Below are 27,247 nucleotides of genomic sequence, written 5' to 3'. Positions count from 1 at the left end.
CTTTCGGATATCATTGGAAAAAACAATGGAGGTGAGTTGAGTCATTGAGTAATATTGCTTGGAGGTGGGTTTGTGGACAGAGTTTTAGTCAAGATCAATATAGTTTCGACCAGGGGTCCCCAAACTTTTTACACAGGGGGCCAGTTCACTGTCCCTCAGACTGTTGGAGGGCCGCCACATACAGTGCTCCTCTCACTGACCACCAATGAAAGAGGTGCTCCTTTTGGAAGTGTGGTGGTGGTGGGGGGTGGTGGTGGTGGTGGTGGATAAATGACCTCAGGGGGCCGCATGTGGCCCGTAGGCTGTAGTTTGGGGACACCTGGTTAGACCAATGGAGGCTGTTCAATTATGGGAGGGAGACTGAAATAGAAATTTAGAGAGAGCTGATTTGCTAATATAGGAAATATGTTTCCTGAAGAGATGCTTCCCATGGTGATAGGTCATTTTGTAGAGCTTAATGTGCTACTTGAAGGTGAATCTGAAGGAGGGACTTCATAGAAAGTTAGTGGACAATAGTGATCCAGCTGCCATAGCACTGCCTGAAAACCTTCTTATAGATTAGGTAGGTCTTTTTATGGAAAGAGACTTCAGTCAAGGACCACAAGAAACACTGGGAAGCTGGCTCAATAGGGTGGTAGATAGCAATAACTTATTAGGTTTACTTTCTTTTAATTAGAAGAGCAAAGCTATTAGACTTCTTGCAAGTGTAGTTTTCAAGTATCTGCTGTGGGGCTAAAAACCAATGTCCCACATGAAACATTCCTAGAAATTCACGTGGGTTCTCAGTGCCACAAATATTTCTGGACAAAAAGAAGCTACTCAAAAATTGGAGTATCCCAGGGTAAGCTCCAATCTACTTTCTACCCTCAAATGCTTAATATCCTACCTGATCAGGTACACACCATTAGCGCCATATTTACTTAAACCATACTTAGTGAATAAAATACCACATCTTTTTTTTTTCTAACAACTACATTTTTTTTTGAGAAAGAATTTTAAATGTTTTATTTTAGTTGAAATATAACCTAAGGCCAGTTATTGAAGATGAAATTGGGTTGATGTTAGCTATTTCCAGAATTTTTTTTTTTTTTTTTTTAGATTTTCTGAAGCTGGAAACGGGGAGAGACAGTCAGACAGACTCCCGTATGCGCCGGACCGGGATCCACCCGGCACGCCCACCAGGGGCGAAGCTCTGCCCACCAGGGGGCGAAGCTCTGCCCACCAGGGGGCGATGCTCTGCCCCTCCGGGGCGTCACTCTGCGGCGACCAGAGCCACTCTAGCGCCTGGGGCAGAGGCCAAGGAGCCATCCCCAGCGCCCGGGCCATCTTTGCTCCAATGGAGCCTTGGCTGCGGGAGGGAAAGAGAGAGACAGAGAGGAAGGAGGGGGTGGGGGTGGAGAAGCAAATGGGCGCTTCTCCTATGTGCCCTGGCTGGGAATCGAACCTGGGTCCCCTGCACGCCAGTCCGACGCTCTACCGCTGAGCCAGCCGGCCAGGGCCTATTTCCAGATCTTAAATGAAGTACCATGGACATTTGGAGGCCTCTGAGGTACCTTGGTATGTGGCTTTCAAGGTTTTCATGGGCAACTAGGATGACTTAGCTTGAATAAGGAATTTATTTCCCTTTATTGTTTTGTATTATACTTATCATTCTCTTATCTTCACTATGTGCCAAACAGTTTTCCATAGAATGACTAATTCAAATAATTAAAAAAAGGCAATATTCTTTTGGTGGATGACTGTTTTGTCTGAGTTATAAAATATAATTTGCTTTTTCCTTTGTACCATTGTTCAGAAAAGATTCGTCTTTAATTAATTTGAGGTGTACTGTGGCTTACCTTTGTCTCCAAGTAAAAGATTTTTCTTTTTAAAAATCAGATGAATTCTGAGTTGACATGGTAAAGAAATCTGTAGTAAGATTAAAAATGCTAAGAGTTTCCATTAAGAAGTTGCTTCTAAGTTGCTATAAGTTAGCATTTCAGCTACTGAACGCCTATTAAAGAACTGCTTGTTTGCATTATGTTAGATGTAAATTAGGTGACTCACTTTCTCAGTCTCTTTCTCTATATTTATTTTTAATTCTATTCTAAAGCAGGAACTAGGACCAAAGAAAATTAAAGCGTCCTTTTGGTCTGATTGGTCTAATATTCCTCAACAAGCTGAGTATGACTCACAGCCTGTCCCCTTTTTATTAATAATTAAATTGAGACATTGAAAAATTATGTAAGCATATAATAGATTAAATATCAAGGCTGTAGTCCACTGAACAACAGTGCTATGTTTAAACAGATATTTCTAATATTGTCCTCTGATAATTTTAACATTTGGCATTATAGGAAGTACATAGAAAAGTAGAGTAATTAAAAACAACCATCAGCTTGACCAGGCGGTGGCGCAGTGGATAGAGCGTCGGACTGGGATGCCGAGGACCCAGGTTCGAGACCCCAAAGTCGCCAGCTTGAGCGCGAGCTCATCTGGTTTGAGCAAAAGCTCACCAGCTTGGACCCCAGGTCACTGGCTCGAGCAAGGGGTTACTCGGTCTGCTGAAGGCCCGCGGTCAAGGCACATATGAGAAAGCAGTCAATGAACAACTAAGGTGTCACAATGTGCAACAAAAAACTAATGATTGATGCTTCTCATCTCTCTGTTCCTGTCTGTCCCTGTCTATCCTTCTCTCTAACTCTCTCTTAAAAAAAAAAAAAAAAAAAGAAGAAGAAACAACTAAGGTGCTGCAACTATGAGTTGATGCTTCTCATCTCCCTTCCTACCTGTCTTGCTCTCTCTCTCTGTCAAAAAAAAAAAAACCCAAAAAACCCCCATCATATTTTATTTTAATTTTTGGAGAGCTTCTTTATTTTTATTTTTAATTGAAGTTATTGAGGTAATACTAGTCAACAAACTTATACAGGTTTTAGGTGCACAATTCTACAACACATCATCTGTTCTGTATTGTGTTTTCACCACCCCAAGTCAAGTCTCCATCCATCCGCACCCCCATTCCATCCTCCACCTCCTTTTCCTGCCTCAGTCATCACTACACTGTTGTCCATGCCCGTGCTTTCTTTCCTTTCTCTCCTTTTTGTCTTTAGGGAGGCTGTGGTAAGAGGGTGGGGGATTTGAGAAAAAAGTGACAAAGTGGTTTTCACTTTGAATGGAAAAGAACATAAGATACATAATGTGCCTGTAACTTTTTTTTTATTTGCTGCATTGACAAATACTTCTGTCCAGTTCTTCTTTATTAAAAAAATGTTCTGTTTTTCTTTTAAGCAAAGTAAAATCCATGTTCATTATAGAAAATTAAGGAAGTATAGGTATATAAAATGAAAAATTTAGAAACCACCATGATTACACAATTAAAAATAACCATTGTTAATATTTTGGTTCAGATTATTTCAAACATTTCATTTCATCTACGTATGTTGTGTTATATGCACATTTAAAAATATAAACCTTACTGTAATTTAAAAATTTCTATGTAAGAGAGTATATTGAATATACTTTAATATCATTAAATATTCTTTCATAACACCTTTTCTCTTGGATCTGCTATTTTTTATGTAGTTAAATCCCTATTGTTGAGCATTTAGTTTGTTTCCAATCTTTTCAAGATTATAAATATGTTTGCCATAAATGTTCCACGTAACCAGATATTTTTCTGTACTCTTGATTATTTTATTTTTTTTATTAAGTGTGAGGCGGGGAGGCAGAGAGACGAGATTCCCACATGTGCCCCAACCGGGATTCACCTGCAAGCCCCCTACAGGGCAATGCTCTCCCCATCTGGGACCCACTACTTTGTTGCTTGGCTACCGAACTATTTCAACTCCTGAGGTGAGGCCATGGAGCCATCCTCAGTACCTGAAGCCAAATTGTTCAAACCATTTGTCATGGTTGCTGGAGGGGAGGAAAAAGAGAGAGATAGAAAAGGTGGAGGGGGAGGGATGAGGAAGCAAATGTTCGCTTTTCTGTGCTCCCTGACCAGGAATCGGACCTGGTACTTCCACATGCCAGGCAGATGCTCTACTGCTGAGCCAACTGGCAGGGCCAATTATATTTTAAAAACACATCTCTATAAGTGGAATTGCTGAAGTCAAAATTATGTTTATGTTTTAATTTTTAGTTCATATTTGAACCCTTTTCTTCAGAAAAATTATATTAATTGACATGTGAATTAGGTTGTAGCTCATTATTTTGGTATTTTTAAACCTCACAGCTATTTCTCTTGTGGTAACCCAACATGCTGACTTGTACTCCAAATTGTTAATATAAAGGTCAAAAGAAATGGCTAAACCTTGCAATGCCATGATTATTTGAGTTATATTAATTTGGCACAATTCTTTTTGCTGTCTGCTTTTGGCTAGTTCTATCTGGACCCATCATATGCTTTACTATTCTACTGCAAGAAGCCTCAAATAAATTGACACTCAATCCAAATTCAGGCAAATGTCATCCATTAATCATAGGCCAATATAACAAGCAACAATTGTGATGATACTAAACAAGAAAAGATTCAAGGATAACTCTGAAGCAGAACATCTGAACTATTCACCCAGGAGGCTCTCATACAAATTAATGTGCTCAACATTAAAACTGGCAATGCTTCCAAAGCTCATCCCGGTTTGCTGCTGAGGTGATATCAATAGGAAGAAGACCCAGACAGGATTTTTTTTTTTTTTTTTTGGGTATTTTTCCGAAGCTGGAAAGGGGGAAGCAGTCAGACTCCCGCATGCGCCCGACCGGGATCTACCCGGCATGCCCACCAGGGGGTGGTGCTCTGCCCATCCTGCATCCTGGGCGTCGCTCTGCCGCAATCAGAGTCATCCTAGCGCCTGAGGCAGAGGCCACAGAGCCATCCTCAGCGCCCGGGCAAACTTTGCTCCAATGGAGCCTTGGCTGCGGGAGGGGAAGAGAGAGACAGAGAGGAAGGAGAGGGGGAGGGGTGGGGAAGCAGATGGGCGCTTCTCCTGTGTGCCCTGGCCGGGAATCGAACCCAGGACTCCTGCACGCCAGGCTGATGTTCTACCACTGAGCCAACCGGCCAGGGCCCAGACAGGATTTTATCTTTTTTTTTTTTTGTATTTTTCTGAAGCTGGAAACGGGGAGAGACAGTCAGACAGACTCCCGCATGCGCCGGACCGGGATCCACCTGGCACGCCCACCAGGGGGCGATGCTCTGCCCCTCCAGGGGCGTCGCTCTGCCGCGACCAGAGCCACTCTAGCGCCTGGGGCAGAGGCCAAGGAGCCATCCCCAGCGCTCAGGCCATCCTTGCTCCAATGGAGCCTTGGCTGCGGGAGGGGAAGAGAGAGACAGAGAGGAAGGAGGGGGGCGTGGAGAAGCAAATGGGCGCTTCTCCTATGTGCCCTGGCCGGGAATCGAACCCAGGTCCCCCGCACGCCAGGCTGATGCTCCACCGCTGAGCCAACTGGCCAGGGCAGGATTTTATCTTTTAATCTTAATATTTCCAACCTTTTACAATTTTCTCTTTGAAATTTTGATAGATGGATGTGGTAGAGATCACGCATCATTTACATTCTTTAGATTCCAAAATGAGAAATAAGCAAAAATACTAATACTTTTATTAGTGTCTATAAACTTCTCCATAAGGCATGAAGTCTGTGAGTCATGTACAAGCAGAGAAAAAAAAAATTAAAATATCAAATTTTTCCCCACTTCCACTCCTAAAACTGTCTCTAGCCTCAAAAAGGAACTTAGTTCTCGGCAATTATGGCCTAAAATGCTTCTTCAGCTTTTCTTAGACTTTGGCCATCTCAAAATGCAAGTGAAAACAAAACTGGCCTTAAGCTTAATTTTTGGTGATTGAATTTATCTCTGAAAAATTAAACTGTTTCACTTCCTTATGAAAAAACAAATTTCTTGAAGGTAGGTTACCATTCCATAATTGTAACCTATAAAGTACCTAATCTTTTATGTGTATTTTGTGGAATGAATGAGAATGGCCTACATCTTCACAAAAGCAAGAAGTTGTTACTTGCAATGCACTGCAATAGAGAGACACCTAGATATATAGGGTCAGATCACCCAGCTTTTCCTTCCTGCTGTTCCAGCATGAGTGCCGTCACCTTTGGCAAGGTAATAAATCTCTGTGAGCTTTAGTTTTCATGGCTATAAAATGATGATATGAATTTACTTTTCTCCCTAGAGAATAGGTTGTTTGAAGATCAAGGAAAATAAAATAATGGAATAGTATGTCACCTGATTAGTATATTTCAAATGAAAATTAGTATTAATATTATTTGTATTTTGTTCAACATGTTACTGTCTTCCTTATTGAAATTCTAATTCCCTAGTGTTGGGGTTGGAATGATGACCTAACTTAAGTCAACCCTCTTTTTATGTAGTATATTGTTTTATCTTAAATCTGGTATCTAGAGATTTTTACTAGAAATAATATATATTTAGCTGTATTTGCTTTCTCCTTTTCTCCTTTCTTTTTTTTTTTTAATTGAAGGATAACATACTTGCAGAAAATACTCAAATGATAGTTGGAGAAGCCCATGTAAACAGCATTCTTATCCAGGGGTCAATACCAGAGAAGCTCCTCTCACACTCTTTCTAATCTGCTGCTGAATTCTATTTGCCCCAAGGGGACAAGGATCCTAACTTCCAACACTATTACTTAGTTTCCCATGAAACTGGATTTCCCATGCCAAAATGGAGTTGAATCATGGTACTTACTAAGCTGTGTGATACAGTAAATTGCCCAAAGTCTCTTGGTTTCAATGCTCATGTTTAAAAATCAGGAGGTTTAAACATTTATGAATTTTTTTCCATCTCAACATTTAACAATTCTTCTAAAAAACACTTTATGTAAGTTAGTATTATTTTTGTACAACATCTTCTGTGGGTTGTTAGTTCAGGTCAAGGTTCACTGAAGTCATGTTCTAAATGAGAGGTATTCAACTTTATCCTCTACCCTAAATGCAAACAAACCCTTGACCTCACCAGTCATATTACAATCATGGTCCCAGGGAAGCAGATGAGAGAGGCAGATGAGCTGAAGGATGGAAGGGAGCTCCATCTCTCTGAAGACACTGGAAGAATGACTTCAAAGCACTCCCCTCTGCTTGGTGCATTGGGCAACATCACATCCCAAGAAAAGTGGATAATTTCCTATAATTTGATTGTTTTAAATCCATCATTCAGTTGTAGGATGAATATACTCTGACATTTAGCAATTAAAATACTGTTTAGGTAGCAATACCAACTACCTAAATAAGAGAATTGAACTATTCTTTTTGCCTTAGTGATATATCTAGAAGGAACCAACAGGTCTATGACTTCTGTCTTCAGAAACTGGGTGAGATGAGGAAGAACAAATTAGAATAACTTCCTCCAAAAGCCAACACAGTAAGCATTGCCACCTTCCTCAACAGTCTTGTGACATGTGTCCTGCCACGGGTTGAGTCTTCTGTAGTTCTAGGGGTCTCCGAGTGTGAGTAATTTATTTAGATCCTTATTTTTTCATAATCTTTCTTGAATAATTTCTTCAAAGGGAAAGATTCAGTTTGCCAGCAACCAACCAAACAAATGAATGAAAACCTACTTTCCCATAGGCTCAGAAACCCCAGACACTCTGCCCCTGATGGGGAGTGTACGGATTCTCAGGACTCAGAGCATATTACTCCTGCACTTCCTGTACCAGTCCTCAACCAGGACACAGGCCTTTACCTGTGACCCAGAGTAATTTCTTCCAAGTTTCTTTTCCTTGAAAAATACTGGGTAGAATCACATGGCCCAAAGGAATTACCAGAACTTAATGGCTCACAATCATGGTACCTCGAAACACATTTGAAGTTTATTATGGTCATGGCTGCCCAGGATAGGAGCCATGGTGAGCCACAGATACACAGTTTATATTGTGCCACATCTTGATCCCACTTTAGGAAAAGTGGGAGACACATTTCCTCTTCCAGGCTATTTTGGAAACTGACTTTCAGCGCCTCCTGCAGGGGAAACCCTTATTCAACTAGGGATGGGCATTGTCCCCTCTGCAGCCTTGTTCGATGAGGAGCATGCTTCTTCTAACCTTTGTCACAATTGCTGAAACACAATTACATTCCCAAACAGTATTTCCCCAGCTCCTCCAATATCAAACAAGAAACCCAAACCCCAAATCTAAACACCAGACAAGTAGCTTGAAAAATGAAAATAAATGTTCAAATCCAAAAGCTGTGTGCTTCTGTGATCGAGAATCTTTTTCTTAGCTAGTGGGAGTTGCTTTCATCATTGCTGATCATATGTTTTTGTTTTTCATTTCTGGTGGAGAAGTTTTCTAGGGTATTTTTCAAACTTTCCAGCTTAGCAAAGCGTTGGCTAAAATTGAAAAGAGAACTAGGCGTTGGGTTGGAGGCAGCATTAGGTTTGTTCTTGTGGGGGGGCAGGTTGCTGACACAGCGAAAATAAGACAAAACATTTGAAACTTCTGGCTTTGTACTTCTCAAATGCTTCTTTTAGAAATCGCTTAAGTTGTTATTAACATCCACCACCCACCTTCCCTTTTTGGTCCTGACATTGGGTAATAATAGATAATGTTGACATATGTTCCCTGCTGGTCCGAAATACTATACTTCTGTGAAAGGTAACATTTTCAAGCTATGACAAAATGTATTTTACTTGGACAGAACATTAGTTATTGGACTAATCTCTGAATGTGGGCTGTAGGGTAAAAGTTTTAACATTTTAGTTGTGGGAGAAAGTTTGTTGGGAGAGTAAAAGCATCAGTATGGGGTGTGTTTAGCTTTCACCATTTCTAGAGGTATTGGCTTAATGTCAAACTTCTACGTCCTTAGGAATGTAAAGGAAACATTCCCAGTATGTATGAAGAACAGCTGTCCATGGACAAAGCAACTTTTAAAAATGATTCTGCCCAACTTTACAGCAGTATGGATTATGGAATCAAAAAATATTTTTCACTGTATACCAAAGAATTCTGTTTTATGGGCCAGTTTTAAAGCTTTTAACTGCATGAGACATATGCCACAGTTCTGTTGTTTGTTCACCATGTGATGTACTCTGAAATATGTTGAAAGAGAGAGAGAGACAGAGAAAGAGAGAGAGAGAGAGAGAGAGAGAGAGAGAAAGAGAGAGAGAAGAGAAACCATGAAATTCTTCTGATCAAATGTGGTCCTTAAAACTACTCTTCAAACTAATTTAGGGGATGAGTAAGGAAATGCCCAGCTGGCTTCCATGCTACTGAAGTATGAACAGCTCTTTGCAAAACTGGAAAAATTGATTTTGTTTTGAAGGTTCACACAGACTTTAGTGTTGTGAAAGTTGGACAGAGTTTTTATTGAATCTGGTCCTTTGTGTTTTATGACAGTCTGAATGGGTGTTAAGATTCCACGAATAAATCTCTTGCCGTTTCTGAAATTTCTGATATAAACATGGGCTTCATCAGCGCATTCTCTGCACAAATGTCTTTCAGAATGTTAGCAAACACAGTGCGTTGATTGGTGGGCCAGTGGGAGAGCAGTCTGTCTTACTTGGTAGGGCATATGTACGATTTTTCTTTTGTTTCTCAATGCCGGGCCATTGAAAACTAGAGACTGCTGGGGGGGTGTAGGTGTTGGTGGTGAAAAATGAGACTTCATGACAAAGAAGAGTCAGCTGTAAGCTATTGGGGAAGTACGGTTTATTGCCTTCAGTTGAAAGTCTGGCCAAGATGCTACATTAAGAGGAGTGCGTGCTGGCCTTCAGGAAATGAATTAGTTATCTTGTTCAGGTGAATCATTGGGAGGAACATAGGTAATGCTGGTAATAATACGTTCCAAAACTAGTCTTCCTATATTCTGTGTCATTTTGTGTTTGTTTCCTTTAAACCCAAATGTCAAATTGATAATACCCTAAAATTAGTTTCCAACTAAATACTGTAATTTAAAGCAAGCAAGCCTAAAATATCTCCATTTTTATGATAAAAATTAGGTCATGCACTATATCAGTGCTGTTGAAAGAGAATCGTGATTGTATTTCAGGAAATGTTCTGCAATTAATGATACTGAAAAATTGCATATTGTATAATTTGAAGTTTTCTAATGTACAATCATCATTATAGCTATCATTCTGAACCTAGTATTGGATTTTCATTTTGAAGCACAAGTGGGCTAAATATTAGTCTTCAGATATATAATGCCCCAATTGGAGCTATGACGGTTCCTTTTTTTTTTGTTTCTTTTGAATCAACAAGAATTTCTTACATGGTTAAACTGCCAAACAGCATCCAGCTCATTCCTTAGTTTTTTTCATGGTTTCCCTTCTAGGTTGGTTATCTGGTACATAGAGCTGCTCCCTACTGTGTTCTCCCCTACACACTGCCCTCATGGAGACTTGGTAACGGATCTGAGCAGTCATTTTAGTAGCCTGTATATTCATGATGAAATCAATGAGCTAACAGGGATGCTTCAAGGGAGATTTCAATACTCTTTGTTATTGGCATTATAAATTCGACCAGGTACTTGATGCGCTTGTCTTTGTGGGTCATATTTCACCTTTCTGTTTCCCACTTAAAATTCCCACTGATGAAATCATCACCAAGTGGAAGAACACAAAGTGTTCAGCCAAATTCTGTTGTACGTTGCTATCATGTAACTCCCAATGAAGTCAATTACAATTTAAGAAGAACTAGTGATACAGCATCGTAAGGGCTTTGGGACTCTGTGATCTGTCATCCAAGACACCAGACCAACAGCCTGCCTCTTAATGTCTCATTTTAAGAGGCGAATTGATTCTGGTGAAGGTAAGAAATGTGAGTACATATGTAAAGGGGCTTAAATAGTAGAATTTAACATCTCTGTACTTCAAGAAGTTTGATCTTTTGCACTTTCCTGTTTTGGGAGAGTCTTTTTTTTTTTTAAAATAGAAACTTTAATTCTCTCTTGCATTAAAGCCCATTGGTATGAGTTACCTCCTGTCCCATTCTCCCAGCATCTTTTCACTGTAATGATATGTAATTTTTATTTCCATTAATTGTAAAACATTTGCTTAAGTCATCACTGCTTAGCTATTATTTCCTGGAGCTAAACCATTATCTTCCTTAAATACAGATGTTTATATTATGCATAATATAATTTCTGTCATAAGAATTTATTATAACTTTTCAAAATACTCTGGCTCTCATTTAGCATATGTCTCAGTTTAGCCTTTCATTATTTTATAATGGAAAAAAGGGGCTTCATGACCTATTGAATTTATAGACTTTATCATTTTGCAAATAGTAGAAGGGACAGGCCATTGCCCATGGTTTGGTGTGAATGGAACACACTGCTTTTGGGACCATTTAGTGGACTGTCTCAGATTAAGGTTCCTTTGAAAGTTGACATGTAGAGGTGTCCAGTTTCTGGGATCCTTTGGTTTGTATCTGAGATCCTGGTGGCTCAGAGGTATGTATTAGAAACCTGGCAGGTCAGAGAATATCCTAGTGGACAGTGTCTAGTTATGCAGGCTGTGGGAGCTCAAAGTTGAGATGAGAGTCATATTAAAAACCTTCTCAGGTTAGAGCCATGCAATAATCAGCTCGTTCTTAGACTAAACGGGGTTTGACAAGGACTGATTTTAGATGCTTCAGTGTTGCACAAGTTAAAAGCTGCCTTTCTGTATGTTGCTAACAAAGATATCAAGGCTAGAGAGGCACCAAGAATTCACATTCAGAATTAGAAGCATAGGATATCAGTGCTAGAAGGAACTTCTTTCCTCTCTGTTTCTTCTTTCTCCTTTCTCTTTCTTCTTCCCTTCCATCCTCCCTTACTCTCTCATTTTTTTCTATATATAAGCATTTATTGAACTCCTACTATTGGACAGGCATAATGACAACTGGGTATAAACAAGGAGAGAGCCATAATTTCTATTCAGGAGGAAATCACATTCTAGTTGGGATTCTGTTCAAGAAAAACAACTATAGATGGTATCTTACGTATGTATTTTAGATATGTACAGTATCTAAGAAGAGATGTCCAGGTGTCCCACAGAAAAGATTTTGTTCCATGTACTCTTTTGTAATTAAACATAAACATAATGTTTAACTGTAAAACCAGTGCCATGAAGACCAGCAAAATTTCACTTTAGTCTGGGATAAATATTTTACTGCTTTAACAAAATCAAAAGATGTAAAACGAATATTTTTTACTCAGCTTTTTGGTGCCCCTCCTATTTGGTGTCATTAGCATATCATAGGACTAATAGATCAGCTAGCAACAAACACTTCTGATCCAGGTTGGATTTTTCCAAAGGAGACTTTTAAAAGTAAGTTAGGCCCTGGCTGGGTGGCTTAGTGGATGAAGCATCAGCCTGGCATGCGGATGTCCCAGGTTTGATCCTCAATCAGGGCACACATGAGAAGTGACCATCTGCTTTTCTCCCCCTTCTCTCTTTCTCTTCCTCTTTCATAGCCACTGGCTCAATTGGTTTGAGTGTCGGCCCTAGGTGCTGAGGATAGCTTGGTTGCTTTGAGCATGGGCCCTAGATGGGGGTTGCTGGGTGGATCTCAGTTGGGGTGCATGCAGGAGTCTGTCTGTCTCCCCTCCTCTCACTTAAAAAAAAGAAGTAAGTGATAATTGAATTGAACCTTGAAAAACAGTTTTGTAGGTGATGGAATTGGTGAGGTGTTTTGGCTGGGTACAGGAGAGAGGGCAAGATTTCAAGGTTGATGTGAGTTATGGGCAGGTAAATTCTTTGTGAGTATTCATTGAGAAAAAAAATGCTGCCCATGGTTTGGTGTGGGCAGAGCATAGAGTGGAGATTTGGGACATTAGGACCTATAATGATATGTTGAAGAGTTTGGACACCATTTGAGAGAAATAAAAACATACTGAGAATTTTTAGTAAGAGAATAATAGATTCAGACTTTAGAATGAGTGACTCATTTTACTGTGTTGATAAGAGGCTTGGAGATCTGGTTAAAGCTGGTGGTGGGAGACCAGTCCGAAGACACTCTTGGCAAATACTGGGAAACCTAAAAAAATATTTTAATGGTTGAAACACCAGGACATGTAAAATTTTAAATGCTGGGAATGAGAAAGGGGAAGCATCTCATACCATTATTTATGTTTCTGGGTTTTTTGACTTGGTGGACAGTTATTTCATTCATTAAGATTTTAAAGTTAGAGTTAAAAACCTTCTAGAAGGAAAAACAAGATTTTCTCTTTTCCACACCTTGGATTTGATGTCCCTCTGAGACACAGAGAAGAGAGCGTTTTGTTGGTCTGGCCTAAGAGAAAGAGCCCACACCCAGAGCCATAAAGTTGGGGCTGAAGAGGGTTATGAGGGCTCTGCCTGTACCGTATGAAGGGATTTGGGCTTTATTTTGTTTTCTGTTTCATTTATTCATGTTTGATCCAATTTACTCAGCGTTTGCAAATCTCTACAAACACAAGTGGTTTGTGTGTTAGCTGATATGAATATCTATTGATTATGGAATATTCCTTTTCAGCCACCAACACTGAAATTCATGTTGGACTGACTCAGTCTACTTTTGTAGAATTTTTTTCTACTTTTGTGGTAATGATCCTTCATGAATCAAGTTCTCTGCTCTCAAATATATACAGAGAACCTCCGCTGTTTTCCCATCACTATGGCCTGGTAGGTGGCAGGATAGATGTGAGTGGGAATGGGGTCAATTGTGGAAATTGGATCAGTTGCAAATGATTACCTTCCATTCCACTGTAGGCCCAGCTCTGTAATCTCCAGATGGTGGTCCTAGATAACTACTTTACTGACAGAAGCATAGAAACTTGAGAACAGGCAAACAGACTCATTTTTAGAGGAGGGCTGCTTAGCTAAGCTCTATGTCTTACCAGAGCCAGACTTTCTTGTGGGGAATGGTTAGGAACATGCATACTCGTTGGGATCAGCCCAGGTTAGGGTCCCAGCAGAAGCACTCAGCAGCTATTAAAAAAATTTTCTGCAATTATATTTCCTCCTAAGTAAATAGGATAATAATATCTACCTCATAATGTTGTTGCTGGGCTGGATGAGATAGAGCATCATACGTTGCTTAACAAAGTGGCTGGTACTTGGCAGCATGTAATACAATTAGCTAGTATTAGTTTCATGGATGGATTTCAGGGAATTTGTGAACACCAGAAATTGTACTCATTGATTTGTGAGGATTTGTGGAAGTATTATTATTTTTTGGGTGGGAGAGAATATATGGCTGGAATATCAGAGGAAACTACAGCCTATAACTTAAAAACAAAAACCTTAACGAAGGTTAAAAACAAAAAACAAAACCAAAGTGATAATTAAAAGAGTGTCCTAGCAAAGTTGTTAAACAGATGCTTTTTAAAAAAATATATAGAATTTATTTTTTAGGACAGTTTTAGTATTATGGCAAATTAGTGTGAAAAGTACAGGGTCCCATATACTCCTTGACCTCACACATGCAGCATTCTCTACTATCAATATCCCACACCAGAGCGATATATTTGTTAGAGCCAACAAACCTATATTGACACATCGTTATCACTCCAAATCCATAGTTTTCATTAAGGTTTGCTTTTGGTGTTGTGCATTCTATGTGTTTGGATAAATGTATAATGACATGTATTCATCATTATAGTGTCACATAGGAGAATAGTCTCACTGACCTTAAAAGTCCCACATGCTTTGTCTATTTTTCCTTCCCTCCCCTTGTCCCTTGACAATCACTGATCTTATTACTGTCCCTATAGTTTTGCCTTTTCCAGAATGTCATATACTTGGAATCATACAGTGTGTAGACTCTCAGATAGGCTTCTCTCACTTGGTAAAATGCATTTAAGTCTCCTCCATGTCTTTCATGGCTCAGAAACTCTCGTGTCTTTTTGGCTTTGAACAATATTATCTGGATGTACCACAGTTTACCTATTGACTTACTCAAGGACTTTTTGATTGCTTCCATGTTTGGCATTTATGATTTAAGATGTTATAAACATTCTTGTGCAGGTTTTGTATGGGCATAAATTTTCAACTCATTTGAGTAAATGGCAAGGAGTGCAATAGCTGAAATAGTTTTTTCTCCTTGTGTTTTATAATAACCCTTTCCAGTCACCCTTTGCCCTGCTGCCATTCTTGATTGTGCCCACCCTTTCCAGAGAAGTCACTATATCCTCTCATTTCCCTCATCTTCTCTTTCCTCGCCATGTGCCAGAGACATCCCATTATTCACAGCAGCTCATGGCCTCTATCTACCACGATTGTTTCCCTAAAATGGATTCCACACTGAATGCTTTTCCTCTTTTATTCTTCATTGAACTCACTTTCCACCCTGGATTCTCATCTCTGTAGTTCCAGATCTTTGTTAGGGGACTGAGAAATGAGTCCAATGAGTTGCTGGTTGGTATTGTTATTGTATAAAGTATGATATTTACATTTTAATAGGTCAGAATTTTCAAGACTGTTCAAGACATGGGAAGGTTGGAGTGGAGATTTAAGCCACCTGGCCACCCAATAATGGACATATTTTTGGGTCTGGAGGCCTTTCTGGACTGCTGAGATCCTGCATTGTGACTGGTTGTTTCCTCTGTCTTGAATGAGAAACACACCTGTGGATTTTCCTCTTCCTGTGGTTGTTTAGTCTCAGGAAGGTAATAATTTCACTTTACCTCAGTTACTCTTCCAGCAAAATGGAAATGGTTTTAAACTGACTGCCTAAGAATTGTTTATTAGTTGATTCTTTTGTTTTCTCCTTTGTTTAGATCACGTGGAAGAGGGAAAGTGCTGAGTGTTCTGATTTTAAGTGTGAGATTTAAGGTACAGAATATCTATGCAGAATGACAAATCAGATTTTTCAAGAAATACCTTTGGGGAAGTTAAACTTCCATTTACACAGTGAAAGTAATATTTATCTTGCCTCTTAATGTTATTTTGTAAAATCTACCTTAAAATAACACATATCAGCAAAGCTTTCTTCCTTAAACTTTTTAAAGGGAATGAAAACATAGTTGTAACATTACTTTTTGTGTGGCATGTGAAACGAAAATCCTGGAAACACATGTTTATTTTTTTCAGTTCCTGACCACTGTGTTTGGAAAAACTGCCAAGTGTGACTTAAAACTTGCAAATACAGTAACTTGCTTTGAAATTTGGACCCATAATGTCTTGGGCTGTTTTTTTGTAGAAAAGAAATTGTTATGTTAACTTTGACTTTTTCTGATCACTTTGTTTTCCTGAAATCAGTTGCATGCAGATTAACTGAACAGATTCCAATGAATGAATGCACTAAACATAACTGATGGTCCTTAATATACAAATACTGAACATGGACATTACTAATTCTCCATAGAAGTACTCTTTACTACAAGAGCTTAAGAACAGACTTTAAAAAAGGGCATTGAAAACTTGCCAAACCTTCTTTGTATTTTGAAAGCCCACATCAAGAAAGGGTAGTAAATAGTCATTGAATATAGGAAAAAGGAAACTATTAGCATTGTTTTCTTTTAAAGATAAAAAGACAGTCCCAAGGAAAAGCTTCATAATCTTTGAAATATGAATATGTTGTTTAATCAGTTTGAAACAAATGTCAACTTAAAATTTATGTCTGTATAAATAGACAAAATAGCTCATTACCTGCTAATTAAAAAAAAAAAAGCAACTGGCTGTTTCATTGAGGGCATATTTCAGGATCACCTTTTTCTACTTTACCTCATTTGGCAAGTTGTGGTCAGAGTGCGACAGATATTAATTTTGAATTTTCAAAGCTAAAAAACCCAGAGATGTTTTTAATATCTTAGCTTGAAAAAAAAACAATAAATAATTTAAATATAGCTAATCACATCTGTTTCTTTTACAAAACACAGTAGCCAACCTTCAAATATTTCTTTCTTGGCTCCTCATTTTTATCTCATAAAACTGGCCTGTTAAATATTAACATTTAAATTTTTTTCATTTGATTTGCCAAAATATATCACTATTTCAAAATTTAAAAAAGTTACATTCTACAAAACTTTTATTTGGGAACTGAATGAAAGCAGAAATGTAATAAAGGATTTTCAGCATCTTCATTATAAATTAAAAAAATATTCGTTACCAATTATTAACCATTTAAATCAACAAAATTTTCTTCCTTGTTTTTATTGTGGTATAATTTGCATACAATATTATATTAGTTTCAGGTGTACAATGTAGTAGTTTGATATTTGCATACATTATGAAATGTTGACCATAGTAAGTCTAATTACCATTTGTCATTTTACAAAGTTAATGCAAAATTATTGACTATATTTCCCATACTGTGCATTACATATCCATGACTTAGTTATTTAATAACTATAAGTTTGTACTTAATCTCTCCACACACTTCTGCCCCGCCCCCCATCCTCCTTACTTCGTTGATCAGTAATCTGTTCTCTGTATCTATGTGTCTGGGTTTTGTTCTTTTTTTAGATTCCACATATATTCAATATGTGAGATCATGCAGTATTTGTCCTTCTCTGCTTATTTATTACACTTTGCACAATACCCTCAAGGTTTATCCATGTTGTCCCAAATGACAAGGTTTCATTCTTTTTATGTAGCCAAATAGTATTCCACCATATGTGTATCACATCTTCTTTGCCCCTTCTCCCACCCATGGGCATTTAGACTGTTTCCATATCTTGGCTATCATACATGATGCTGCAATGAACATAGGAATACATATTTCTTTTTAAATTATTATTTCTTTTTTCCCCCAGATAGATCTGCAGCAGTGTAATTACTAGATGACATGGTAGATCTATTGTTATTCATTTATCGTTTTGAGGAATTTCCATACTATTTACTATAGTTACTGCAACAATTTACATTCTCACCAATAGCACACAGGGGTTCCTTTCTCTTCACATTCTCATCAGCATTTTTTATTTCTTGTCTTTTTGATAATGGCCATTATAACAGGTGTTTGCATTCTCTCATGATTAGTGATGTTGAGCATTTTTTCATATGCCTGTTGGTCATCTGTATGTCCTCTTTGGAACATGTTTATTTAGCTCCCCGCCAATTCTTTAAATCAAACACTTTGTTTTATTACTGCACATTTTTGACCATCATGATATTATAAAGTTTTCTGTGATCCCAAAATGGCACAAGACACTGAATTTTTTTTTTTTTTTTGTGTGTGTGTGTGTATTTTTCTGAAGCTGGAAACGGGGAGAGACAGTCAGACAGACTCCCGCATGTGCCCGACCGGGATCCACCCGGCACGCCCACCAGGGGTGACACTCTGCCCACCAGGGGGCGATGCTCTGCCCCTCGGGGGCATTGCTCTGCCGTGACCAGAGCCACTCTAGCACCTGGGGCAGAGGCCAAGGAGCCATCCCCAGTACCTGGGCCATCTTTGCTCCAATGGAGCCTTGGCTGCAGGAGGGGAAGAGAGAGACAGAGAGGAAGGGGGGGTGGTGGAGAAGCAAATGGGTGCTTCTCCTATGTGCCCTGGCCGGGAATCGAACCCTGGTCCCCTGCACACCAGGCTGACGCTCTACCGCTGAGCCAACCGGCCAGGGCCGACACTGAATTTTTAAAACTTGAGGTGCTGGCCTGACCTGTGGTGGCGCAGTGGATAAAGCGTCAACCTGGAAATGCTGAGGTTGCCGGTTCAAAACCCTGGGCTTGCCTGGTCAAGGCACATATGGGAGTTGATGCTTCCTGCTCCTCCCCCCCTTCTCTCTTTCTCTCTGTCCCCCCTCTCTATAATGAATAAATAAAAAAATCTAAAAAATTAAAAAAAATAAAACTTGAGGTGCTGCTGATATGTTTTCTCTGTGTAACAAGAACAAACTTTAAAAAATAATTCTTTATAGTTTATTAAGGACTATGATGTGTACTATCTTATTCAAGTTTAACCACTGCCCATACTGCAGGTGTTATTACTCTTTTTTCTTTAAAAATTATTTAATTGTTTCAGAGGTAGAGGAAAAGAGAGATAGGAACATCAATTTGATCTTGTATGTGCCCTGACTGGGGACTGAACTGGCAACCTCTGTGCTTCAGGATGGTGCTCTAACCAACCCAACTACCTGGCCAGGGCAGTTTTTCTCTTTTTATAGATGAATAAAGAAGGTAGAAAAATTAAAATTAAGGGAGAAAGTAGAGATTCACCCCTTCCATCCCCAATTCCTGCCGTCTTTAAGAACCAACAAAGAAACAAGCAAACATGCTTATATTTTAAAATGATTACTTCTGATTACTCTTAAAAAAATTCAGAATGAGGAGGTAACCCTGTCTCTTCACATTATGGGCACCTGGAAGGAAGAGTGTTTTGTCGGATTGTTAATCTAAGTCTAATAACTTATCCGGGGTGGGGTTAAAATGTTGAAGATTAGTTCACATATGTTACTGAAATTTCTAAATGTGTATGTATCACCTAAGCATTTTTTGGAAATACTGATCCAATTCAGGAAGTCTAGAGTGGGGACTGAGTTTGCACTGTTAAGAGGCTTCCAGGTGCTGATGCTGCTGGTCCAAGGACCACAGTTTGGACAGTGAGGGAAAACCAAGTTTTCCCCTTTTCTGTTGCATGGAAGGGTCTTTGGCTTTCCAGGTCTTCTGCCTGCTGGCAGTGAATGAGTTTAATTCCAGGGTTGGTAGTAGGAAAGACGTGGGGTGGCCACTTTGCCTTGGACAGCAGCAGCAGTCTCCACGCACTGTACCAGGAGTCAAGTGGAAGTGTTAGAGCTCCTTCTGCCCCCCTATCACATTTTTAAATTGGTTCATAACTGGGAATAAAAAGGATTGAGTTATCATGATCAATCCTTTGAGTAGTAGGACATTTTTCAAAAATCTGTTTTTGTGTCCTCAGGATTTTTACTTTCTAGAGGAAAGAAACAAATAGTAAACAAATAAATAAAATATATGGCATATGATATGGGGCTTTTGATTTTTTAATAAGATAATCAGGGAAAGTCTCACCGAACAAGAGACAGCTGAAGATTAAGATAATAAGGTTGAAAGAGACTAGTTTAGTGCCCAGTGAAAGGTAGGTGCTGAGAAATGACCCTTCCCTTCCCTCTGCTCACATGAAGGTGTGGCCTCTCTCTGTCTCTTGTATTCAGGGCAGGTAGAAGTGTTTCCCTGTTGGTGGGAGACCATGTATGCATGCCTCCTAAGTTATATCTTGGAAGCCCAATGGCAATTGGGAAATCTTTAGTTGGGACTTTACCAGGTCCCCTGGCCTTTTAGCTCCTCTCTGACATGGAAACTTTCCATAGGGGTCTGTCCTAAGTGATTAATGACTATCACCTTGAGGAAATGCACTCCTCCCATCATACAAAGAAAAAAATGCATGATTTTATGCTTCTCATTCCTTTGTTGATTGACATTCTCCTGGGCTCCCTAGGTGCTTTAGGTTGAGAGAAATGGTTCTACAGATTCATGAATGAATAATTTGATGGAATGTGTAGCACAGTGCCTGGCACATAAAATAATTACTTTCTGAATAAATAAGAGAGTGGATGATTGAATGCTAAATAGGCATCATCTAATGAGAGAGGCATGTAAGTTTCCTTGCTGATCCTGGGCCAGTCTGGCTCAGGACACTGTTGTGCTGGAAGTATGTTTCTGGTTTAAATGAATGACATGCAGTTATTGTTATGATCATCACTTATGAGTATTGGTTTATTAGTATGTATAACTTGGTCATAAGTGCAGACTCTATTTTAGTTTTCTGTAGTTTTACAGTAAATTAAGCTTGTCATACTTACTTGGGAGTCTCACAGAAGTCATCAACTAGTCACCAAAGAACTTATTCTAAAAACCACTGTAATAGCTATTTGTTTTAGGATTGACTCTTGGCTATTTGAGTATGTCTTTCACTTTGTTTTCATTATAAATGTATTACACATATTTCTAGGTCAACATTAAAATAATCTGCAACTAACTGAGCTAATTTGCCAATCAGACACACAGTGTTTTAAAATGAAAGTGCTCTGAATTTGTCATTCCAGATCTGAGATGGTCAACTAAAATTTTGTTGACTCCCTCTTTCCTTTCTTCATCTGTAAACCAGTCATGGAATTTTATTCCTACAGAGGAGGCTTTGACCATCAATTAGGTACTTGTTGTAAAGGGCTTTGATAGCTTGAAAGAATGACCTTTTATAAAAACAGGATACATTGTATTTATCCTTACAGTATTTTCTTGATTCTAAGTATAACTCATTTTTTTCCCAACCATAGAAGGAGAGCGGAAAAGGGAAAATGTGAGTACAGAAAGTGGCACTGATTTCTATCACATAAAAAGATTCTGCAAAGCTCTAGAAGACAGTCGTGCCACAGCATAGTCTGATCCTGGGTGGGTCTGGTGTTAAATATAAATACTGCCTTGAAGTAAGACAGTAGGGACTCCTGAGAACGTACTTATGACTAAAAATACAAACCAAAAACAAAACAAAACTGAAAGAGTTAGTGTATGTTAATCTTTATTTGTAATCCTAAAAATTCATAGGTTGTCAACATATAGGAGACCTTAGAGATCTTCTACTTTCATAGATCAGAAAATGGAGATTAAAAAAGTTTTTATAGCTTGACCCAAACTATAGTAAATTGTTCTCCTGATCTCAGTTCAATGGCCTTTAATTTGCATATTTCTGGGTGGTAGGATAGTACAAGCATCATTTTTTTTTCTTTCTGAAGTTGGAAATGGGGAGGCAGTCAGACAGACTTCTGCATGCGCCTGACCGGGATCCACCCAGCATGCCCACCAGGGGGCGACGCTCTGCCCATCTGGGGTGTCACTCTGTTGCAACCAGAGCCATTCTAGCACCTGAGGCAGAGGCCACAGAGCCATCCTCAGCTGGAGGGGAAGAGAAAGACAGAGAGGAAGAAGAGGGGGAGGGGTGGAGAAGCAGATGGGCACCTCTCCTGTGTGCCCTGGCTGGGAATTGAACCCGGGACCCCTGCACGCCAGGCCGATGCTCTACCACCGAGCCAACCGGCCAGGGCCTCAAGCATCATTTTTAAAAGGCTTAATAATACTGAGGTGATCCTAGTAAACCAAGCTGAGACTTTGGGAGATATTTCACTGTGGCATATGAACATGACTTGTTTAATCTAAGCTGCTTCTTCTTTATTTTTTCTTCAGCAGGAGAGAGAGAGACTGGGAGAGAGAGAGAAAGAGAGAGAGAGAGATAGATGAGAAACATCAGTTCATAGTTGTGGCACTTTAGTTATTCACTGATTGCTTTTCCTACATGCCTTGATGGGGGGCTCCAGTCAAGCCAGTGACCTTGGGCTCAAATCAGCAACCACGGGGTCATATCTATGAAACCGCGCTCAAGCTGGCAACCTTGTGGTAAGCCTGATGAGTTTGCGCTCAAGCTGGTGACCTTGGGGTTTTGAATCTGTGTCCTCAGTGTCCCAAGTTGATGTTCTCTATATACTACGTCACCATCTGGTCAGGCTCTAAGCTTCTTTAAGTCTATTTCTGGCTGTGTTATCAGTGCTTAGGGCCCTTGTATCTCAGCATTTTGAGGTTTCAGAAATAGACTCTGGCTGATTTAGATATAATAAAGATAAATATAAAAATAAATGAAGTACGGATGCTATTGATAAGGTGTGTTGTAGTTCACAGACAAAAAGAAGGGGCTGAATAATTGGGACTCAGAAAGCTCCAGACCAGAATAGCTGCAGGGCAGTGAGAAGCAGGGCCTTGTGGAGAGACTGCACATGGACCCAGGGGTTCAGGGTGAGTCCAGCCATTTTCCCTGCATCTTGTCAACCTGGGAAAATTTCATGTTTCAGGGTTAGAAATTCTGAACAGTCTAGCTTGGGTAATATGCCTATACCTTGGCTGGTCTCGAGGTAGGCAGGTTGGGAGTGATTGGAACACGTTGATAGACAGATTGTCAAGATTGGATGCATAGGGAAGGGACAGTTCCCAAAAGAGGACATTTTTTTTTTGAGCCATTGTTGCCAAAAGAGAGAGGCATGGATTCAAGGCAACAGAAACAAATATATGTCCATGAATCTATTTTATTATCATAGAAAATAAAGCTATGTGTACACACTTTTGCTTTGTAAAATAACCTCTAAAATGTTCAGATGTTGGCATACAGTTGTAGTCGACACTTTGCTTGTTTATCTCTTTAATTCCAATTATGTCTACCTTCTTCATATCCCATTTAAGTCAACCAAAGCAAATATGACTATAGTAAGGATTTTGTTCAGTTTGGTTATAAGTATTCATTCATTTGGTCAATTCATTCATTCAACATATATTTATTGTTATTAAATTTATTTGGGGTGACATTGGTTAATAAGATCATGTAGGTTTCAAATATATATTTCTATGATACATGATTTGTATATTGCATTGTGTGCCTAGCACCCAAAGTAAAATCATTTGTCACCATATATTTGGTCCCCTTTACCCATTATATCCCCTCTCTTTTCTTTAGTAACTACCAAACTGTATGTATGAGTTTCAGTTTTATATCCCACATATGCATGAAATCATACTTATTTTAGTTTTTTCTGACTGATTGATTTTGCTTAGCATGATATTCTCAAGGTTGGTCCATGTTGTCCCAAATGGCATTATATTTATAATAGACTTTGAAAATATAGATTTCAGTTTGTGACTCTGGATTGGCAGGACAGAGAAGGAGAGATTTTCTTTTTTATTAAAGTAGATCACACAACAAGCCAAGCTAGTGGCTTTTAAGCAGTACTCTAGGGTGGCGGAGAATTTCTAGTCGGCTTTGTCAGGTCGTGAGTGGACAGCCAGTGGGCTGGGTTCCAGTTCCTTGGGGCCTCCACCTCCCCACCTGCTGTTAGCTATTGCTCACCAGTTCTCTCAGTTTACTTCAACCAGAAGAGTTTCAATGTTATTTGTTGGGTACCTGAGTAAGATTTCTTTTTATAAGAAAGAGTTTGAAAATTACTAGACTAAATAATGTGTTACCATATTAACTGTTATTATACTTGTTAGACTTTTTAAACGAGTTATCTTCCTAGTTCTAACGCCAAATAATAAGGAACATGTTAATCTAGGCATGGAGAGCTCATCTTCTTAATTAAATCATTTCTCCCCTCCCCAAAATGCTATTTTGAACTTATCTGGAATTCAAAAATAAATAGAAAAATGGTCACAGTGGATTAGGCTCTATAGTACACCGTTTGGTGTCATGATAAGACAGATAAAGAAAGTTCCTTGGCTGAACTTACTTGGAAAGACCAAGCAAACACATAGAATTGTAAAACCAACAGAAGAACTGATTTTGGTAGCTATTACTTGACAATCATAATTTGGATCACTTCATCTCCATCTAGAGAGAGTTACAAAAGATAGAGTTTGTATATGATCAGCCCAGGCAGAGGGCACCTTCTCTACGATGTCATATTCTGTTTGGATTTAAAGTTCTATAAGTCTAAGAATTTAAAATAAACATCAGAAAGTCCTTTGGTTATGTATTTTCCCCGCATCTCCAAATTATTTAGATTTCTAAGTACTTTGTGGATTTGGGGACAAATAAAAAAACAATACTTAAAGTAAGCTAATATTCTAGCACTTCATTTAATCTGATGTTGTTGGGCATAAAACAAAAAGCAAAGTCACATAATTTTATTTGTATATATGGAGGGTAAAATATTTTTATTTAGATTATTAAGAAGAAACAATTAATTTTAAATTAATAAAAATAAAAATTGCACAGAAAATTGGTGTTTTCTGCAGCTATAGATTTTACTTTGAATTGAATCTCTCTCATTGCTTGCTGGTGAAGTCTGACTTTTTGGTTTTCCTTTATGTTTGTGTTTGAAGGAAGGCTTGGTTCTGTCCTTCCTTCACTTAAAAAATTCCTAAAGCCATTTTCCAGCGAAATCTCACCCTGTGAATTGACTCACATCAGATGAATTCCAGAAATAAGAACAATCATGCCCTTTCCGTCATTGATGTAATGGCGTTTTTCAGCATACTTTAATAGTCATGAGCAATATTTTGGCAGGCAGCTGACATAACCCTACATGTTTGATTGTGTTACTGATTACCACCTTCCAAAGGTCGCTCAGGGAAAGAGATATTATTTTAGGGGCACTGTTTTATTTTTTATCTTGGGGATATTCTCTATTAACAAAATAGAAAATGTAAGAGTTTTTTTAGAGTGTATCTGAGAAATGCAACCTATATTTGACACACCAAGTTCTAAATAGATTCCTTTAATTTGTAAAATTTCTCTCTCTTTATCTTGCATATTTTGTAGTTCTCTCTAGGTACTTTTCTTGATCTAGATTTCTTCTAGGTAACAACATGAAACTGAGTGCTTTAGGCTGTTGTGCAGTGTGTTCGGTGCAGTTTCTTAGTTTCTTTCCTCAGGTAAAAGCTGTCTTTCTCTTGACCTGGCAGTTTGATACACTTCACACTTGGTGAGACCTGAGGTGAGTTTGAGCAAAAGCAGACTGTTTTGGCTAAAGTGATCAGTGTACCCTGTTCTACCTGGACATCTGGGAGAATTGCCAAGAGAGACCCCAACTTTTCATTCAGAGGCAGAGTCTATGAAGCTCAGTGTTTTTGAAGGCCAATTTGACTTTCTGTGGTTCTAGTGTTTCCTTCAAGTCAGGAAATACTAGTCTAGTCTTCTAGCTTGAACTTTTGTGCTAGTTTAATTTTAAAAAGCATCTTTTCTGAAGGAAATTGTTTTCCTTAAGAAGAATTTATATTGTAATTATGGTTTACAATTGATTTTAACTACAAATATACACATTTTTGTTAGTATCTAAGCCAAAATTTTCTATATATTGTATTTTGTAAACAATAAGAAATTGAAATACCCTCTATAGAGACAGTGACTATCTGCCCAAGATTTAAAAGATAGTAATTATCCAAATAGTAATTACCATCAGTAATGCTAAACTACTTGAAAACAATTCATTGTCTTAACCAAAAGTAAGTTATAAACTAATAAATGGTAAGTCATTATCAACTGTTTCCATATACCACAGTGTTTAGAGGCTGAAGCTCTGGAGGCAGAACAATCGGATCAAATCTGTCATTACCCCTGACCACCCACGTGATACTGAAATAGTTATTTTACCTTTTAAGAATCTCTCTTTCTCCTGACAAGGTGATGGCACAGTGGATAGAGTGTAGGACTAGGATGTGGAGGACCCAGGTTCGAAATCTCGAGGTTACCGGCTTGAGCACAGGCTCATCTGGTTTGAGCAAGGCTCACCAGCTTGAGCCCAAGGTCAATGGCTTGAGCAAGGGGTTACTCGGTCTGCTGTAGCCCCTGGTCAAGGCACATATGAGAAAGCAATCAATGAACAACTAAGGTAGGTGCCACAATGAAGAATTGATGCTTCACATCTCTCTCCCTTCCTGTCTGTCTGTCCCTATCTATCCCTCTTTCTGTCTCTGTCACAAAAAATATAAATAAGTAAAAAATAAATAAAACACCTCAGTTTCTTTATCTATAATATATTATATTGATACCTATTTCATAGAGGAATTAAAGTACTTAGCACAGTACCTGATTCAAATTGGAGTTTATGAAATGCCAGATCTTATTATGACTATATTCATTTTATTTTATATCATTGTCAAAATGTATTTCACTGTTTAAAAATCTTTTTATTATAAAAGTATTTTGTCCATCTACACTACTTAAGAACATGGTAGTCAATACAGCTGAATATTTTGATATTTTAGGAGCTAACCATAAAATGATTTCTATTTCTACAATTGGAATTTGCTATCATCTGAATGTTTGTGTCTTTCCCAAAATTCATGTTGAAATTCTTATGCTCAGTGTTATGGTATTAGGAGGTGAGGCCTTCAGGAGATGATTACATTATGATAGTGGAGCCTGTATGACTGTGATCAGTACCCTCATAAAAAGGCTATCCAAATTTCCCTAGCCTCTCTGCCTTGTGAGGACACAATGAGATGTCTGCGTCTCAGTAGAAAGTCCTCACCTGATCATCTCAGACCCTTGATTTTGGAATTTCAGCCTCTAGAACTGTGAGAAATAGATGTCTGTTTTTCATACACCACTAAGTCTAGGTTATTTTGTTAAAGCAGCACAAATGGATTAAGACAGAAGTAATCCCTACTAACATATTTGCAATTGTTATTCCATTTCTATGACAATATTATGTACTTATTTCTTGAAAAGTGAAGCATATAATGTATATCTAGTTTTTAGTTTTCAGAGTTGTGTTTGTGAGAATGGTTTCTTTAGATGGTCTTCAAAAACACAATTTCAAGTGACTAAGTAATATTCTATTATACGGAATAATAAAAATGTAAATGCTCAAAATTTTTATTCATTATAAAATTTCCATGAAC

This window comes from Saccopteryx bilineata, chromosome 5 (genome assembly GCF_036850765.1).
Source record: "Saccopteryx bilineata isolate mSacBil1 chromosome 5, mSacBil1_pri_phased_curated, whole genome shotgun sequence".
Lineage (NCBI taxonomy): Eukaryota > Metazoa > Chordata > Mammalia > Chiroptera > Emballonuridae > Saccopteryx > Saccopteryx bilineata.
Note: the sequence above shows the minus strand (reverse complement) of the source record.